An 8341-nucleotide genomic window follows, 5' to 3' on the forward strand; every position below is an offset into this window, starting at 1 on the left:
TGAGATATACCCGTTGGAGCGCAGACTACGGGTGGGTGTTGCTATGGTGACCAATGAGCTAAGATAAGGCGGGGATTTGCCTAGCAGTGATTTATAGATGGCCTGGAGCCAGTGGGTTTGGCGACGAATATGTAGTGAGGACCAGCCAACAAGAGCGTACAGGTCACAGTGGTGGGTATTATATGGGGCTTTGTAGACAAAACGGATGGCACTGTGATAGACAACATCCAATTTGCTGAGTAGAGTGTTGGAGGCTATTTTGTAAATGACATCGCCGAAGTCAAGGATCGGTAGGATAGTCAGTTTTACGAGGGCATGTTTGGCAGCATGAGTGAAGGAGGCTTTGTTGCGAAATAGGAAACCGATTCTAGATTTAACTTTGGATTGGAGATTCTTAATGTGAGTCTGGAAGGAGAGTTTACAGTCTAACCAGACACCTAGATATTTGTAGTTGTCCACATACTCTAGGTCAGACCCGTCTAGAGTAGTGATTCTAGTCGGGTGGGCGGGTGCAAGCAGCGTTCGGTTGAAGAGCATGCATTTAGTTTTACTAGTGTTTAAGAGCAGTTGGAGGCTACTGAAGGAGTGTTGTATGGAATTGAAGCTCGTTTGGAGGTTTGTTAACACAGTGTCCAATGAAGGGCCAGATGTATACAAAATGGTGTCGTCTGCGTAGAGGTGGATCTGAGAGTCACCAGCAGCAAGAGCGACGTCATTGATATACACAGAGAAAAGAGTTGGCCCAAGAATTGAACCCTGTGGCACCCCCATAGAGACTGCCATAGGTCCAGACAACAGGCCCTCCGATTTGACACATTGAACTCTATCTGAGAAGTAGTTGGTGAACCAGGCGAGGCAGTCATTATAGCCAGTGGGATAACAACTTTACAATTTTTTTATTTTTTTATTTTTTTGGGGGGGTGGGTGTAGAAGGATTACTTTATCCTATCCCAGGTATTCCTTAAAGAGGTGGGGTTTCAAATGTCTCCGGGAGGTGGTGAGTGACTCCGCTGTCCTGGCGTCGTGAGGGAGCTTGTTCCACCATTGGGGTGCCAGAGCAGCGAACAGTTTTGACTGGGCTGAGCGGGAACTATGCTTCCGCAGAGGAAGGGGAGCCAGCAGGCCAGAGGTGGATGAACGCAATGACCGCATGTGACCAATAAAATCAAATTTTATTGGTCACATGCGCCGAATACAACAGGTGCAGACATTACAGTGAAATGCTTACTTACAGCCCTTAACCAACAGTGCATTTATTTTAAACAAAAAAAGTAAGAATAAAACAACAACAAAAAAAAGTGTTGAGAAAAAAAGAGCAGAAGTAAAATAAAGTGACAGTAGGGAGGCTATATATACAGGGGGGTACCGGTGCAGAGTCAATGTGCGGGGGCACCGGCTAGTTGAGGTAGTTGAGGTAATATGTACATGTGGGTAGAGTTAAAGTGACTATGCATAAATACTTAACAGAGTAGCAGCAGCGTAAAAAGGATGGGGTGGGGGGGGCAGTGCAAATAGTCCGGGTAGCCATGATTAGCTGTTCAGGAGTCTTATGGCTTGGGGGTAGAAGCTGTTGAGAAGTCTTTTGGACCTAGACTTGGCACTCCGGTACCGCTTGCCGTGCGGTAGCAGAGAGAACAGTCTATGACTAGGGTGGCTGGAGTCTTTGACAATTTTGAGGGCCTTCCTCTGACACCGCCTGGTATAGAGGTCCTGGATGGCAGGGAAGCTTTGCCCCAGTGATGTACTGGGCCGTACGCACTACCCTCTGTAGTGCCTTGCGGTCGGAGGCCAAGCAGTTGCCATACCAGGCGGTGATGCAACCAGTCAGGATGCTCTCGATGGTGCAGCTGTAGAATTTTTTGAGGATCTGAGGACCCATGCCAAATCTTTTTAGTCTCCTGAGGGGGGAATAGGCTTTGTCGTGCCCTCTTCACGACTGTCTTGGTGTGTTTGGACCATGATAGTTCGTTGGTGATGTGGACACCAAGGAACTTGAAGCTCTCAACCTGTTCCACTACAGCCCCGTCGATGAGAATGGGGGGCGTGCTCAGTCCTCTTTTTTTTCCTGTAGTCCACAATCATCTTCTTTGTCTTGGTCACGTTGAGGGAGAGGTTGTTGTCCTGGCACCACACGGCCAGATCTCTGACCTCCTCCCTATAGGCTGTCTCATCGTTGTCGGTGATCAGGCCTACCACTGTTGTGTCGTCGGCAAACTTAATGATGGTGTTGGAGTCGTGCCTGGCCATGCAGTCATGGGTGAACAGAGAGTACAGGAGGGGACTGAGCACGCACCCCTGAGGGGCCCCCGTGTTGAGGATCAGTGTGGCAGATGTGTTGTTACCTACCCTTACCACCTGGGGGCGGCCCGTCAGGAAGTCCAGGATCCAGTTGCAGAGGGAGGTGTTTAGTCCCAGGATCCTTAGCTTAGTGATGAGCTTAGAGGGCACTATGGTGTTGAATGCTGAGCTGTAGTCAATGAATAGCATTCTCACGTAGGTGTTCCTCTTGTCCAGGTGGGAAAGGGCAGTGTGGAGTGCGATAGAGATTGCATCATCTGTGGATCTGTTGGGGCGGTATGCAAATTGGAGTGGGTCTAGGGTTTCTGGGATTATGCTGTTGATGTGAGCCATGACCAGTCTTTCAAAGCACTTCATGGCTACAGACGTCAGTGCTACGGGTCGGTAGTCATTTAGGCAGGTTATCTTAGAGTTCTTGGGCACGGGGACTATGGTGGTCTGCTTGAAACATGTTGGTATTACAGACTCAGTCAGGGACATGTTGAAAATGTCAGTGAAGACACTTGCCAGTTGGTCAGCACATGCTCGGAGTACACGTCCTGGTAATCCGTCTGGCCCTGCGGCCTTGTGAATGTTGACCTGCTTAAAAGTCTTACTCACATCGGCTACGGAGAGCGTGATCACATAGTCATCCGGAACAGCTGGTGCTCTCATGCATGCTTCAGTGTTGCTTGCCTCGAAGCGAGCATAGAAGTGGTTTAGCTCGTCTGGTAGGCTTGTGTCACTGGGCAGCTCGCGGCTGTGCTTCCCTTTGTAGTCTGTAATAGTTTTCAAGCCCTGCCACATCCGACGAGCGTCAGAGCCAGTGTAGTATGATTCAATCTTAGACCTGTATTGACTCTTTGCCTGTTTGATGGTTCGTCGGAGGTCATAGCGGGATTTCTTATAAGCGTCCGGGTTAGAGTCCCCTTCCTTGAAAGCGGCAGCTCTACCCTTTAGCTCAGTGCGGATGTTTCCTGTAATCCATGGCTTCTGGTTGGGGTATGTACGTACGGTCACTGTGGGGACGACATCATCGATGCACTTATTGATGAAGCCAGTGACTGATGTGGTGTACTCCTCAATGCTGTCTGAAGAATCCCGGAACATGTTCCAGTCTGTGCTAGCAAAACTGTCCTGTAGCTTAGCATCTGCGTCATCTGACCACTTTTTTATTAACCAAATCACTGGTGCTTCCTGCTTCAGTTTTTGCTTATAAGCAGGAATCAGGAGGATAGAGTTATGGTCAGATTTGCCAAATGGAGGGCGAGGGAGAGCTTTGTATGCGTCTCTGTGTGTGGAGTAAAGGTGGTCTAGAGTTTTTTCCCCTCTGGTTGCACATTTAACATGCTGGTAGAAATTGGTAAATAGTGTGGTCTACAGCTTATCATAAGATACTCTACCTCAGGCGAGCAAAACCTCGAGACTTCCTTAGTATTTGATTTTGTGCACCAGCTGTTGTTTACAAATATACACAGACCGCCACCCCTTGTCTTACCAGAGTCAGCCGTTCTGTCCTGCCGATGTAGCGTATAGCCTGCTAGCTGAATGTTATCATTGTTGTCGTTCAGCCACGACTCCGTGAAACATAAGATATTACAGTTTTTAATGTCCCGTTGGTAGGATAACCGTAATCTTAAATCGTCCATTTTATTCTCAAAAGATTGAACGTTGGCTAATAGGATTGATGGAAGAGGCAGTTTACTCGCTCGCCGTCGGATCCTTACAAGGCATCCGGATCTGCGTCCGCGATATCTCCGTCTCTTCCTCACGCGAATGACGGGGATTTGGGCCTTGTCGGGTGTCTGTATGATATCCTTCGCGGCCGTCTCGTTGAAGAAAAAATCTTCGTCCAATGCGAGGTGAGTAATCGCTGTCCTGATATCCAGAAGCTCTTTTTGGTTATAAGAGACAATGGCAGAAACATTATGTACAAAATAAATTACAAATAACGCGGAAAAACACACATAATAGTACAATTGGTTAGAGGGCTGTAAAACGGCAGCCATCTTCTCCGGCGCTGTTCTTACCTGTGCCGCTTCGTGTGTAAGGCAGGGTCGTACTCTCCGAATGTTGTAGAGCATGAACCTACAGGATCGGGTCACCGCCTTGATGTTAGCGGAGAACGACAGGGTGTTGTCCAGGGTCACGCCAAGGCTCATCGCACTCTGGGAGGAGGACACAACGGAGTTGTCAACCGTGATGGCGAGATCATGGAACGGGCAGTCCTTCCCCGGGAGGAAGAGCAGCTCCGTCTTGCCAAGGTTCAGCTTGAGGTGGTGATCCGTCATCCATACTGATATGTCTGCCAGACATGCAGAGATGCGATTCGCCACCTGGTTATCAGAAGGGGGAAAGGAGAAGATTAGTTGTGTAACGTCAGCGTAGCAATGATAGGAGAGGCCATGTGAGGATATGACAGAGCCAAGTGACTTGGTGTATAGCGAGAATAGGAGAGGGGCTAGAACTGAGCCCTGGGGGACACCAGTGGTGAGAGCACGTGGTGCGGAGACAGCTTCTCGCCACGCCACTTGGTAGGAGCGACCGGTCAGGTAGGACGCAATCCAAGAGTGGTGCATGCGATACAATTGCCTCCCCTTACTACTAGCATCCCACTCCCTTTGCCAAAGATTGAGCCCTTTTGCCCGGATCAAGGACTTAACTTCCCTGCGGCCCAGCGGGACCTGAATATCTACCCCCTCTCTCCTCACAGCACTCTTAGCCACCACATCAGCCTTCTCATTACCCTCCACACCCACATGGGCGGGAACCGAGCAAAAGCTTACCACCACTCCCATACTCTCCAATCCCATTAAACAAGTCTCCCCTATCCGACCTGCCTGTCTTCACACTGCGTAACACTGCAGCTGAATCAGAGTAGATCACGACTGAGTGACTCACCTCCTCCACCCATCTCAAACCTATAATCAATTCTGCCGCATACAGTGGCTTGCGAAAGTATTCACACCCCTTGGCATTTTTCCTATTTTGTTGCCTTACAACCTGGAATTAAAATTGATTTTTTGGGGGGTTGTATCATTTGATTTACACAACATGCCTAACATTTTGAAGATGCAAAATATTTTTTTGTGTGAAAAAAACAAGAAATAAGACAAAAAAACGTCAAACTTGAGCGTGCATAACTATTCACCCCCCAAGAAGTGCCGAATCGACTGAACTGCACCATACAAATTAAATAACACTTATTCATTCCCCCCTCGTTAGAATTTTTGATTGAGAAAGCTAATTACGGGTGAGCTATATTATAATACCATAGCGAATCCGAGTGTCCCATCTGGGGTTGGCATAATGACAGCACAGATCTGACTATTGGACATAATAGCAATTACAGCTGCAAGTCTCTTGGGGTATGTCTCTATAAGCTTGGCACATCTAGCCACTGGGATTTTTGCCCATTCTTCTTCCATTTAAATCACAGGTTGTAATGCAACAAAATAGGAAAAACGCCAAGGGGGATGAATACTTTTGTAAGGCACTGTACAATGACACATAATCAGTTAGGACGGGACACCATCCTTCAACACACCCTGTAACTCTTCTGAAGTCATATCTGGTATACACAAATACTTCTCTACATCTGCCACCATATCTATTTTCTGTGATTTACGTTCCATTTCTGCAGTACAGTTGATAACCATTGCTATGAATGCTAAGAAGCTAACCTTACTGAAGCATAAATCCCTCGTTGCCCTATCCCTCTGTGCTGGCACAAATCTACTACTCACTGGGATCCTCTCAGCATCCCTCACCCTTGACCAATCCTCCTCTACCTTCTTCATTGCCTCAGCATACGACACCTTCTGCACTACTCTGACTCTGGCCACTTCAACCTGGCTCTCCCGCACCGGACACTTCCGATCCCCAGCAACATGAGCACCCCTAGAGTTGACACACACAAGTTAATCCACCGAAACGACACAATCCTCTGTCCCATGCCCACCTGCACACATCCCACATCTTGGAATCACCCTCCTACACGCTGCTGCGAAATGACCATAAACGTTGCACCTGAAACAGCACCGTGGATTCTGCACAGGATAACTGATATATCCTAACATGACTGTCTGGTAGAGACTCTGACTCAAACCTCTAAAGGACTGACAGTGACTCCTATGGTTCACCACACTCCCGACCGGTTCTGCATCGCACCAAACGACAGGTGTCACAAACACCTGGAATTTTCTACTTCAATTGCTCCACACTAGCCTAAAAATCACTTAATGGTGCCCTGTTCCTATGAGTAAAGCAAGAAACAGATCTTGACCCAAGTTGTGACATGGAGCGCCTGCTCCCTCTGGTCAGAAGAAACACAAACAAATATCACAAGTCCACTACAGGTTACTGTCACTGATTCAACTGAACCAAACTCCTTTCTCACCCACCCTGAAACCACAAATGGATCCGCCAAAAGGCAAGGGTCCACTTTCTCCAAAAATGGCACTCCTACTGGTCCAGATTCTTCTTTATCATGTCTGGCGCCATTTTTCCTCAACACATATCTTCAAACTACACGCTCTTCTCCTTCTTCCTCGCTGTCCATAACCACGTCTATCTGTTCACCGCGCTCATGCCGCGCCTTCATCCGTTGTACTGCTTGCAGAACACGCACTAATGGCCTTTCTCCAATACCCACCTTCTGTTCCTTAGCCCAATTTACAAGTGTGGCTGTCTCTGACCTCTCCATGCTTCCTTCACCTCCACACACGTTCCGTCAAAGGACCTATACACCACTTTATTCTGTTACCTAATCCTCTATTTCCATTCAAATAAAGCCCTACAAACCTCACAGGTTTCGTTGTTGAAATCCTTCGAAATAAGTCATGTCCTGTAGTCTTTATAAATGAATAATGAACATCAAACGTGATCAAACATGTGTATCAAAAATTATTAGTTCTATTTTTGTTTTGATTTTAAGGCCAAATTGCCAACCATGTGGTACCTGATTCACATTACAGAGCAAAACAGAAACATACTAGGCTGGCTTGGAGATTGTATTTTTACATGTTCCTTTCCGGCACAGTTCCACCAACTATGTGGTACATAACCAGGCCACCCAGTACAGCTAAGCTTGGCTAGGGTCATCATTGTTCTTACTGCTGGGCTTTATTTGTGGACAATTAGCTGAAATACAGTCAACTTTGCTATAGAACATACATACTGCACTATACACAATTATCTGTACATTGTATTGAAATAACAGGGGGGGGTGTATTTTACTAATACTAACCAAAACCAATACTATCCAAAACCACAAAGATTACACACCCACTCTTAATGCTGATATTTATTTGGAAAATCTTTCAATTTGTACACATACAAAATAAAAACATATTGGGATAACAAAATGGACCATTGTGTACATTCTAATGGGTTTCCTGTGTTATATTTATTTCAATTAATCTTCTACACATATTGCAGTTTGTAAATTATATTCACAATCGGTTGCTGCAGCTAAACTACAATGCTGAGAAGTGAGAAGAAAATCAACATTTTCTCTGCATATAAATACAATTCAAATTGCCAGGGTCATACTTGAGTAAAAGTAGTTACCTTAATAGAAAATGACTCAAGTAAAAGTGAAAGTCACCCAATAAAATACTACTTGAGTAAAAGTCTAAAAGTATTTGGTTTTAAATACACTTAAGTATCAAAAGTAAATGTAATTGCTAAAATATACTTAATTATCAAAAGTAAAAGTATAAATAATTTAAAATTCCTTATATTAAGCAAACCAGGCGGCATGATTTTCTTGTTTTTTAAATTTTATTTACGGATAGCCAGGGGCACACTCCAACACGCCAACATAATTTACAAATGAAGTATTTGTGTTTAGTGAGTCCGCCAGATCATAGGCAGTTGGGATGACCAGGGATGTTCTCTTGATAAGTGCGTGAATTGGGCCATTTTCCTGTCCTGTTAAGCATTCAAAATGTAACGAGTACTTTGGGTGTCAGGGAAAATGTATGGGGTAAAATGTACATTATCTTCTTTAGGAATGTAGTGGAGTAAAAAAGTAAAGGTTGTCAAAAATATAAATAGTAAA

This window comes from Coregonus clupeaformis, chromosome 1, assembly GCF_020615455.1.
Source record: "Coregonus clupeaformis isolate EN_2021a chromosome 1, ASM2061545v1, whole genome shotgun sequence".
Taxonomy (NCBI): Eukaryota; Metazoa; Chordata; class Actinopteri; order Salmoniformes; family Salmonidae; genus Coregonus; species Coregonus clupeaformis.